Below are 12,899 nucleotides of genomic sequence, written 5' to 3'. Positions count from 1 at the left end.
ATGACGCCCATAATACGCCCATATTTCCCGAGTGATTGCGGTGCACATTTCTGTACGGTATTAGTGAGTACAAGTACGTAGACCATGCGTGGCACATGCGCATAGCGTTGCCCACGCATGAGCAGACGGCTAAAAAACGCCATCCGAAAGAGTGCGCGAAAGTACGCACAGACCAGAATAATGCCCATTGTCCGAAGAACAAAATATTATGATGACAATAAAATTAGTCCCAGTCTGATTCTTTGGATCAACGTTCAATGGAACTATAAATCAATCCGAAGCTAATATATGCAAAAATAAAGTTGGAGAACTCCACAGAGGGGGTAAGCATACTGTAAGAAACTGTTCCTTTGCAGGCAAAGGCTAAAAAACCAGGGGGTTTAGGGTGCGACTGGAATATTGTTGATTGTATAAGACAGAGCGGGATCAGACCGAGACCGTCCACTGGAAGAGACTCAGTAGAGCCAGACCCAGATTAACAATGGGCCTGATGGAGCTGCAGCTCCAGACCCATTGCTACTTTGATCCCTGAAGCAAGCACCGAGGATCTTGCAGCATGGCTCCCTCTATGGATACCCTCCGCTTTGTCTGTCTCTGTAGCTCCTGCCTCTCCCTTTATCTTTCTCTCTCTGCTTATTATCTGTGCCCCTCTCCCTGCCCAGCATCTGTCCCACCCTCTCCCTGCCCAGCATCTATTCCACCCTCTCCCTGCCCATAATCTGTCCCCCTCTCCCTGCCCAGTATCTGCCCCCTCTCCCTGCCCAGCATCTGCCCCCTCTCCCTGCCCAGCATCTATCCCACCCTCTCCCTGCCCATAATCTGTCCCCCTCTCCCTGCCCAGCATCTGCCCCCTCTCCCTGCCCAGCATCTATCCCAGCCTCTCCCAGCCCAGTATCTGTCCCACCCTCTCCCTGCCCATAACTGGTCCCCCTCTGCCTGCCCAGTATCTGCCTCCTCTCCTTGCCCATTATATGCCCCCTCTCCCTGCCCAGCATCTGTCTGGTCCCCCATCATGTCCACCATCTGTCCCCCTCTCCATGCCCAGCATCTGTCACAGCATCTGTGTTTTTTTAAGTGACACCACAGTGAGCATTATGTTAAAGGGGCACTATTGTGGGCATTGTGTATAAGGAACACCTTGTGCGATGTAATGTGAATAAGATTGTGATACTATATGGTGTCATTGAATGTGGGATGGAGGGCGCAAATATTGAGTTTGCAGGAGGGCGCCGGACACCCTAGCACCGGCCCTGGCCACGGGAATCCTTTCTCTGAACACCAAATGAGTAAAGCTGGGTACAAACTCACCAGGATCTTGGGGCAGATTCAGACACATTCGTTCATTTCCGAATTCTACCCCATTTTTGATGGTGGGGATGAATATGTGCACGTGCAAACTCCCTGTGTGAGCGCCTTCAATGAGTATCACACTCGCCGAGGTATTTACCTGTTCGCTAGCCTGCGAACATATGCAGCCTAGCATCTGAATCAGGCACTCTGGACCTTATTCAGGATGATTCCATCGCACACATGTGCAGTCGCACGCACGCAGTCATGCGAAGCGCCGACCATATCACATGTGAATGGGAGTGTTCGCAGCGGTACACAAAGGGGAGTGTAGTCAAACTACCCGCACACTTGCGTGCTCGTATGCACATTCGCGTGAGCGCAGGATCATGCACTGTGCGTACGTGATCGTCAGTCATTAAAATGATTTAGCAGTCATGTTTCCATGTTTCCAGTTTGTAAAGCGAATGATATTAGTGTTACATATACGCACACTGATATATTAGATATGAAGCATGAAAGGTAGAAATGTTTAAAGTGCAATAGTGTGCTTACCGTGTGCCTGCATTGAGTAGATGTGATTAGTTAATTGTTTAATAAGAGAAACTTGTATGGTGCATGGGTGAGTATTGTGTGCAGGTGCATGTATGGTGCAAGGGAGAGTATTGTGTGCAGGTGCATGTATGGTGCATGACTGCATGGGTGAGTATTTCGTGCAGGTGCATGTATAGTGCATGGGAGAGTATTGTGTGCAGGTGCATGTATGGTGCATGAGTGAGTATTGTGTGCAGGTGCATGTATGGTGCATGGGTCAGTATTTCGTGCAGGTGCATGTATAGTGCATGGGAGAGTATTGTGTGCAGGTGCATGTATTTTAGCTATTGTGCGTGCCGATTGGTGTTGCAAACATTGGTCCGCTAAGCTGCAGCCCTGCGAGACCTGAGAGTCACATTTTTCTTGGGAATGATTTTCAGCTGAGCACTGCAAGTGTAAACGCAAGGTTGCCAAGCCACCACCCAGCACTTGTGATCAGCTCCCCTTGTATACGCCCAGGATTCCGGCCATTTTTGCCCTCTTTCGAAGCCACGCCCAGAGAAACAGCTACATCACGCCTTCATTTTAGGACTCGTTCGCAAGAGTATTTCTGTGCACATGGGTGTGAGTGTGCATGTATTATGAAACCTGCACATGCGCACTGCGGCAGTTGCGCATGCCTAATGAGCTAAACTTCACCTTGCATGCGAATTCGCATGCGAGTGTATCAACCGGAATAACCACCTTTATCTGTAGAGCAGATCCACAAAAACGGTTCTGCTGATTTATATTCGCGCCAACATCATTTTAGCAGATCTGTATATTTTAAACATGTTCTCCATTGTGTTTCAGTGCTTTTATCACCTCTGAATGAATACACCCTCGATGTGTATACAATATATAACACACTGTCAAGAGGAATTTAATGCAGAGATTTTCAATATTATTTATACAAGAAAAACATTTAAACGGCAAACTCCTGGTGCAGAGCAGGCAATCAACATAAATAGCAGCGCGACTCACACAGTTTCTCAGCAAACGGAAGCTGAAATAAAATAAGTGATAAAAAGAATCACAATAAGCCCCTGTAATTTCTCAGCTCTTTCCAGTAATTGCAAGTTTAGGGAATATTTTTTTACGCAGTGATTCCCACTGTGAACTGAATCCAAAATATTTATATGTAGAGTGAGGCTTGAATGCTTAACAAAAGGCTTGGTATATTCACATCTGAGATATAAGCAATCATTGCTTTTCAGCTCTTTATTACGCTCAGTAAATAGGTTTTTTTTCCTTGATTGCACAAAAAAACTCTGTGTCAAAGCCATTATAATAATTACATCTGACAGACATTACCGTAGAAATATTGGGATTTTGTTATCATTATGGTACTTTTAAAGATATTTTTTTTTGTTCATAGTACAAAGACATGACCAATTTTAAAGGGTCTAAAATATGACAATTCATTTTGACACTTCAGTCTGTGGTATTTTTAAAGGGACAATAATTTAAAAGGCAAGAAAAAAATTGTTTTGCCCATTCCTGCATCTCGCAGGAACTCTTATAATTCCCAATATCTTATTTTAGGAGATTCATTTATTTGATAAGTTTGTGTATTTCTACATTTCTGCATACACTAAAGGGTTTCATCACCAAGAAGCAATTTATTAAAATAAGAGAGTGACAATTACATTAAAGATGAAACTCGTGCATGTTGGTTATAACTTCTTCTAGCTGAAAACACTGGATAATGACTTGTTCAGATGCCTCCTGCAAATGTGACAACCTGACACATGCGGGATGGTTACCGGGCTGATCTGCAGGGCACCATAGCCAGCTGTCTGGGCGGCCACAGTTCCATAGATATGTCTATGGCCCTTATTCTGGTTCACTCGCAAAGGCTAATTCCTTCTCAAATGGACAAAACCATGTGCACTGCAGGTGGGGCAGATGTAACATGTGCAGAGAGAGTTAGATTTGGGTGAGTTATTTTGATTCTGTTCAGGGTAAATACTGACTGCTTTATTTTTACACTGTAATATAGATCTCACTTTGAAGTTAAACCCCACCCAAATCTAACTCTCTCTGCACATGTTACATCAGCCCCCCCCTGCAGTGCATACGGTTTTGTCCTTTTGAGAAGGAATTTGCCTTTGCAAGTGAATCGGAATAAGGGCCTATGTCTGTAACATATTGTGTCCACTTCCTGAAGTGTTGTACCCTTAGCACCTAAGCCAGGGGTTCCCAATCTTTTTTGAATCACGGCACCCTAGAGAGTATCAGAGTTTTTTCACGGCACCCCTATGCCTCCAAAAAATGAATTAGATTGGGTTAATATGTGACCCTTAGGGTCAGTTATGTGGTAAAGGGCAGGATTAGCATCTGTTTGTACACATATTATGATTGGCAGCCACCAGCACTGGTTTTGCCCATAAAAAATTAACCATAAATAATTTGAATTGGTCCTGGACCACCAACCTGGGGCACCCCTGCAAGTGTCCTGAGGCACCCCAGGGAGCCACGGCACACAGTTTGGGAACCACTGACCTAAGCATTCGAGAACCCTTTTCATCACAGGTGTTGTACCCATGAGATAGCCAGAGTAAAGATAACACACCATGGGGAGTTGTGGCACACAACATCCTGGTTGGGGCAGCTGAGAACAGCCAATATCAGCAGCCTCAAATCCAGTAATGCCTGATCTCAGTCTTTTGGTAGGCACATCACTGTAGGTCAGTCTGTTGGTGGGAATATCACTAGAGGTCAGTCTCTTGGCTCTTGGTGGGCATATAACTGCAGATGAGTCTATTAATGGACACATCACTGGAGGTGAGTCTGTTGATGGGCATATCACTGGTGGTGAGTCTGTTGGTGGATGAATAACTGGAGGTGAGTTTGTTAATGGGCATATCACTATAGGTCAGTCTGTTGGATGGCATATCACTGGAGGTGAGTCTGTCAATAGGGAATATCACTGGAAGTGAGTCTGTTGGTGGGCATATCACTGGAGGGGAGTCTGTTGATGGGCATATCACTGGAGGTGAGTCTGTTGATGGGCATATCACTGGAGGTTAATCTGTTGGTAGGCATATCACTGGAGGGGAGTCTGTTGATGGGCATATCACTGGAGGTGAGTCTGTCAATAGGGAATATCACTGGAAGTGAGTCTGTTGGTGGGCATATCACTGGAGGGGAGTCTGTTGATGGGCATATCACTGGAGGTGAGTCTGTTGATGGGCATATCACTGGTGGTGAGTTTGTCAATGGGCATATCACTGGAGGTCAATCTGTTGCTGGGTTTATCACTGGAGGTGACTCTGTTGCTGGGTTTATCACTGGAGGTCATTCTGTTGCTGGGTTTATCACTGGAGGTGACTGTTGCTGGGTTTATCACTGGAGGTGACTCTGTTGCTGGGTTTATCACTGGAGGTGAATCTGTTGCTGGGTTTATCACTGGAGGTGACTCTGTTGCTGGGTTTATCACTGGAGGTGAATCTGTTGCTGGGTTTATCACTGGAGGTGACTCTGTTGCTGGGTTTATCACTGGAGGTGAATCTGTTGCTGGGTTTATCACTGGAGGTGAATCTGTTGCTGGGTTTATCACTGGAGGTGACTCTGTTGCTGGGTTTATCACTGGAGGTGAATCTGTTGCTGGGTTTATCACTGGAGGTGAATCTGTTGCTGGGTTTATCACTGGAGGTCAGTTTGTTGCTGGGTTTATCACTGGAGGTCAGTTTGTTGCTGGGTTTATCACTGGAGGTCATTCTGTTGCTGGGTTTGTCACTGAAGGTGACTCTGTTTATTGTTATGCCCATTATCTGAAATTTGTTATGCCCATTATCTGAAATTTGTCCAGCAATATGCAAACGTTTATGCTCATTAATATGCCCACCAACAGAGTTACCTCCAGTGATAAACCATCACTGGAGGTAACTCTGTTGGTGGGCATATTAATGAGCATAAACTTTTGCATATTGCTGGACAAATTTCAGATAATGGGCATAACAATAAATGTACTGATAAAGTAATGATTACTATTGATCTCAAATCGCAGCCTTTACTGAAACAACCTGCCCAGATTGCCTAATTTCTAAAAGGTAGATTCAAACGGGTAATATAAATAATGAATTCTGCCTTTGCATATATTACTGCTGTTAGAGAAACTTAAGGGGCCCATACACTAGTAAGATTTATCTTCAGATCTGGCTGGTTGGAACAAAAACATGGTTATGGATGACTGACAGTTTGTCAGTTTTCCAGCATTTCCAAGCAAATGGTCAACTGTCATTTGCTCTCATCCATAACAATGTTTTTGTTCCAACTAGACAGATCTGCAGATAAATCTCCGTGTGTATGGCCACCTTTATATCCTCAAGCAATGTTGCATGTAATTATACTAATGAGTGATTCCTCATTGACGTAACTGTCTACATACTGTATATCTAATCAACATGAAAGAGCTCTTTGACCTGCAGGAAATCAACTTTAGTATTTTATAAGAAAAGTACTGATGTCCGCACAGACAAGATGTAAACATTAAATGTTCTACATGTTTATAACAGTAAAATCTGATATGTAAATGTATGAATAAGTACTGTAGCATTTGTATCATTCTTTGAAGTTCTGCAGTCTTTTCATGTGCGAGTACACAGGTTTTTGTCTTTGATGCTCTAGGTCACGGGTGTCAAACACAAGGCCCGCGGGCCAAATCCGGCCTGCCAGACCTCGTCATGTGGCCCGCGCGAGGAGATAGCACGCAGGGGCAGTGTGTCTAAAACAGGAGTGCTGCGGGCCGCGTCCACATCCGCGGCCGCCTTACCTGTTCCTCCACTGTCGGCGGCCATGTTCCTGTAGGCACATATGTATGGCCGCCGGCCTCCACGGCTACGTGGAGGAGGGCCCGGCCGCCTGTTCCCTCTGATGCCCGGCAGTGACAGACACTGGGTGGGGACGTCATGATGATGACGCCGCCCGCCCATGCGTCTGAAGAGAAGTAGGAGCAGGCAGGGAAGCTGGACCGGGAGTCGGGGACAGTGTGGCCGCAGCAAGCAGTGAAGAAAAGCTGGAAGCCGCAGCAGTTGCAGGACAGACGGAGAAACAGTAAGTGAGGATGAGGATCACACTCACAATAAAAAAAATATATATCTGCTGTTTCCTGAGGTGTCCCCGTGTATAATAATAATAACGCCATGACACCACAGGCTGCTCCTCCTGTATAATCATTTATGTGTCATGGCATTACTTTTATTATATAATACAGGGGGAGCAGTCTGTGGTGTCATGGCATTATTATTATACAGGGGGACCTACAGATACAACCTGCCCTTTGAGGGTGACCAAACTGCTGATGCGGCCCCCGATGAATTTGAGTTTGACACCCCTGCTCTAGGTGATCCTTGATATAAGAAGGAAATATGTTTCGCCTCCCCCCTCTCTTTTCATAGAGCAGATGGGAGACATATGCTGAGAAGCATGGTCCATGTATGATATATATATATATATCTCTTATATATTTGGCTACATCTGTCACTCAAAGTGTGCCTGAAGCTGTAACGCTGGGTGGAGCCTCTGACTCACTTGACTGACTCACACGACAGAGAACCAGCCCAGTGAGCCCACAGTGCCAGACTGCCAGGGTCTGCCTCTCCATGTTACACAGCAAAGACACAGCTACTCACCAGACACACCAGGTGAGCGCCCCACACCTCCATACCTCCCAACATGACCCTCTCCAGGAGGGACAGAATGCTCTGTTTGTGGACTTCCATCTTAATTTATGATTGTCATCACCTGTTTTAAACAGGGTAATTGATAAGAAAGGTGTTTAAGCACAGGTGATGGTAATCCATAAATTAAGAAAAAAGTCCAGAAACAGAGTAATGTCCCCCCCCCCACCCATTCACGGCAACCCCACGATTAAATGGCACCTGCGACCTACCCTCCCACGATTCACTGCAACCCCCCGCGTCCCCCCCTCCCACGATTCGCGGCACCCACACCCCCCCGCGACCCCCCCTCCCGCAATTCACGGCATCCACCCATGACCCCTCCTCCCGTGATTCGCGGACACACCTCACCTCCTCCCCCCCACCCCCCGCTCGCGATTCACGGCAACCCCAGGATTAAATGGCACATGTAAAACACTGACACGGCTATGGTCGACAATGAAAAAGGTTGACATGAGTTTTTGAAGATTTATTTTTCTTTTTTGAATGTTTTCATATTCATTCTCATGTGTCGACATGGACACCAATGAAGTGCCACACTTATGTCAACATTTACATGTGTTGACCTTTCTGTGTTGATTTTTTCTTGTAGCAATTTTTTTACAGTGACAATTATGTGCATGTCAACCTACACATCATCAACCAATTCTTTGTATAATGTATAACACCTGTTCTGTTTTACTGTAGGTGTTTTAAGTCAGATCTTTTACTGCTACTATTACTGTTTATGTAAATGCATTCTGAATGACAGCAACATCCTACCATCCTTCTACAAGAATATATAACCAACTAGGTGATTTATCGCGCCCCGTGCCTCCCCCCTCCCGCAATTCACGGACCCCCCGCGCGACCCCCACCCACGATTCACGCCCCCTCCCACGATTCACGTCACCCCTCGCACACACCCCCCTCCCGCAATTCGCAACCCCCCCTCCCGCAATTCACGCCCCCTCCCACGCTTTGCGGACCCCCGCCCTCTCCCGCGTTCCACGGACACCTGCGCCCCCTCCCTCCCTTGATTCACGGCACCCCCCACGCCCCTCCCACAATTCATGGCACCCCTAAGCCCCTCTTTAGTCCCCCGTATACTCACACACCCCTATCACTACCCAGCTTCCTGCTCTCCTGAACCGTAACTTCCACCACTGGGGAGTCGCTGACGCTGTTTTGCCCACATGCCCCTATCATGCCTCATAGCCCAGCCTCCTGCTCTCATGTACCCTAACTCCCACCCAGTAGGAGGAGACACTGACTCAGGGCCACCATCCTGTACTCCTGTACTGCCACACTGGACCCTCACCCACTGGCAGAAGCTGCACAGTATCTCCCACCCTCCTCTTTAGTCCCCCTTATGTCCACACACCCCTATCACTACCCAGCCTCCTGTTTTCCTGTGTCGTGACCTCCGCCAGTGGGGAGCCGCTGACTCAAAAACACCCTACTATACTATTGCACACACACACCTAAACAACATGCACGCACAGCCCCCCCCACTCCCACAAATGTCACTGTACCATCCACACTATCAATGTACATCTTACTCTGTAACCGCTTTTTAATTAAACAAAACAATACACACCCCCTTCCAAATCATATGCTCTCTATTTAACACATTTCACCTATAACTCAAGTTGCAATACAGGCATCTTTCATACAATTCTAACCATCTTTCTCATATACAAATGTTCACAAATTAAGGGGGCGCAGCCCCTGACGACGGTGTGAAGAGCGCCCGTGGGGCGCGATGAATCGCCTAGTATATATATATATATATATATATATATTGATCACTGAGCATTGTTCAAGTAGCTGTCAAAACAAAAAGACTCAGTGGCAGTTTTTTTAATATGAGAATTGTAAGTCGCGCCGCTAATATGAATTTTAAATTTGGGTGCTTACAATAAAAAAAATATCAGCTTCATTTTGAAGGGGCTGTGGAGCTGATTTATTAACATTATTTTCACTAAAATATGTGAAAAAGAACAAACATAGCAGACACTTGCCCCTAATGCTGCCCATACACTTATGAAATATTGCATGCGATCATAGGCGTGCGCAAGGGCCCCTAATGACCAGCATCCCCTAATGATCCCCAGCTCCCTTCTCCCAAGACTGCGGTGCTGTCAGCGGCAGAGAGCTGGCACCGCAGTCTCTGTTGGTATATCTGCGGTGGCCACTCCAAACATGGCCGCCGTCTTATAGGAGACATAGACTGCAGCGCTGGCAGCGGCAGGGAGCTGGTGCAGCAGTCTCTGTCTGTGGTGGCCACTCCAAACATGGCCGCCGCCTTGTAGGAGACAGACACTAGAGGTAGACATGACCTCTAGTGTCTGTAAGAGGAGCGCAGCGCGCCCAGCACTACCCGGCTGGAGCGCTGTTTACCATGGGGGAAATGACACCAGTCTGTAGTACAGAGTTGGAGCCTCTTGGAGGAGCCCTTTGATCTGTCCCGGGTCCCTCAAGCCTCCCTGACACCCTGCAGCTCCCCCCACAGATTCGTGAGTGCCAAGGATTGTTGTACCCACCAACCCCTGTGTGTGTGTGTGTGTGTGTGACCCCCTTCCTTTGTATATGACCCTTGTACAGTACTATCTCTGTGTGTGACCCCCTCTACCCCACCTCATACCTGGTGTTTGACCCCCCCCCTGTACCCCCTTCACCTGTATGTGTGATACCTTGTCCCCTGCTCCCCCCTTCCTCTGTGTCTGTGACCCCATCGACCCCAATTTCCCTTTTGTCTGATCCCCGCTTACCCCTATTCCTGTGTGTGACCCATTGTACCCAAATACACCCTTCCTCTATGTGTGTGACCCTGCTCAACCCCCTATCCATGTGTGTGTGAGACACCATGCCCCCACCCTCGCCATGCTGCCCACCCTTATCCCCTGGGTGTGACCCCCTGTACCCCTACCCCAATTTCTGTGGCACCCTCTACCCCCATACTGTGTATAACACATGGTACACCCCTACCTCTGTGTGTGTGTGTGTGAGTGAGACTACCCCAGTATTTTTTAGGCACCTTTTATATGCACACTTCCCATGTCTGTGTCACCCTGTACCTCCCTTCTATATAGAAGGGGGTTCTTCGAGTATTTTTGCTATCGGGCCCACCTCTGGATACGCCCCTGAAGGAACTCCCTTGGCAACAAGCATGTAACTCCCCTCTGGGCAACAAACATGTAAGTCCCCTTGGCAATGCATATGTAACAGGCATTACGGTATGTGGTATTCTGTAACTTGTAATGGACTTTATGGTATGTGGCATAATATGTAATGAGCATTACAGTGTTTGACATTATGTGTAATGGTATTACGAATTAAAATTTGCAGCGCGCCTCCGCCGCGCACTGTTCCTGTTTCTAGTGTGTGTATGTGGGGGAAATGATTAATTCATTGATGTCCAGTAGGTGTTAGACACACTCAGTAAGCGGTGATAGACCTGCCGCTCCAATGGTGCACCCCCTATTAAAATGGCCTGCGCACGCCTATGCATGCGATCATTTGATTTCGACGACATCTGTTCGATAAATCAAATGATTGAAAAGGTAATTTTCATTGCGTCGCATGTGTACCATGCGATGCGATGCATGGTCCCACCGGTTGAATCATGCATCTCATGGTCTTATGCAGTACTATTTTTCTGGAAATATAGGTTCAGGAACTCCAGGTCTGGGGGTGGATCAATTAAATAAAAAAAAACATATATAATAGAGAGAGGGAGGGAGAGATAGATGTATATATTGAATTTAGAAACAAAGGGTGACATTCTATCGGATGAGATTTGCGTTTTTTGGCGTTAATTAGTCAACAAAATGGCGACATCGCATTTTTCCGTCAATTCGCCTATTTAATAGGGTGCGCTAAGGGACTGAAATCGCATATTATGTGCGTTAACGCATGCGGACCAAAAGTGCGAAATTAATTCGCATTTCTATCGCATCCAGATGTTTTCGTATAGAAAAGTATACAACTCGCTTATTTAATGCAATGCGCTTTCGCAAATCGCACTTTTTAGGTGTCTAATAATCGCACTTATTTCAGACCAGGTTCTGTTTGGCGATTTGGCCCAGAACTCATTTTGGTCAAGTGCACACATGGTTAATTTCAGCACAGGTGCCCTCATTTTCACTCACAAACACCCCTACATAAACCCCAACATCATTAAGGACACCTGTGAGGGTTTGAGACATGGAGATTTTGCAGAGTGGTTTGGAGTTGCTTATCTGTGATGTGGCCCATTTGGAGGAGCTGCGCAGGAGGGAGGAAGCTGCGCATCAGATCCTGGTAGCCCCCGACTACTGCGTACCCCACGTATGTATCGTGCTCGGCTGTACCTGGACTCCCTCTCGGATCAACAGGTTGTGGGGATGGTTAGGCTGAACCGCATTAACCTGTTGGACTTATATGAGCAGGTGAGAGATGATTTGGACCCTTTTGGGGGAGCCAACTATGCAGTGTCTGGGCTGCACAAATTAATGTGTGCCCTCTACTATTTGGCCACAGGCTCCACTCAGTCTGTGACCTCATGGGCCTTGGGGGTATCACAGGCCACTTTCTCTAAGCATTTTACTCAAGTGTTACTTGCTTTAAAGAAGTTGTTGCAGACATACATCATCAGCCGTTACTTTTCTGGTAAGCACATGTGCCCTGTACTCCAAAATGTACCTGTGCTGTAAGTGTACTCATAAACAAATTATTGACCAATACCATCTGTTTCCACCCACATTTAGCCTAATACACAGTGCCCAATGGATGCAGATGGTGGTGCTGACCTATCCCTTGCTGGTATCTAGCTTGTAAGTACATTTGATACATGTATGAATGACGTTTGCAGTCAAACATGGCTCACTGGTGTTGTGGAACTACATGTGCCAGCATGCCCTGACACACTACAACCATTACAGTCCAAACCATGAGTGTCAGAGCCTGCTGGAATATGTAGATCCACAACCTTTGCCGGCCATGGAGTTACCCCACACTACTTTAGTGCAATCCCATTGTCATATACCATTACAATATGTTATAATTCACACAATAATTGGTTTTCATAAAAAGACACACACACAATGGTATGCGGTTAGACATTTTTACTTCTGCCTACTTTTTCAGACGCAATCTGCATTTTTGCAGGTGAAACATAACAACTGTGGGGGCATGTTACAAGATGTTTGGGATTTGACAAAATTAACAAACATATATATGAGCTACCTTCTCCCAGCATCAGGCACCCCTACACCACTTCTAGAACCTGCACAAAGCCCACCACGGGTCCTAACACTCCGCCGGGGTGGGGAAGTGGGGGAGCCACTTATTGGGGTGCTGGATACACTGCTGAGGGTTGATGCTGCGCCACCT

The sequence above is a fragment of the Crinia signifera genome, chromosome 2 (genome assembly GCF_055691185.1).
Source record: "Crinia signifera chromosome 2, ASM5569118v1, whole genome shotgun sequence".
Lineage (NCBI taxonomy): Eukaryota > Metazoa > Chordata > Amphibia > Anura > Myobatrachidae > Crinia > Crinia signifera.
This window is presented reverse-complemented; position numbering follows the sequence as displayed.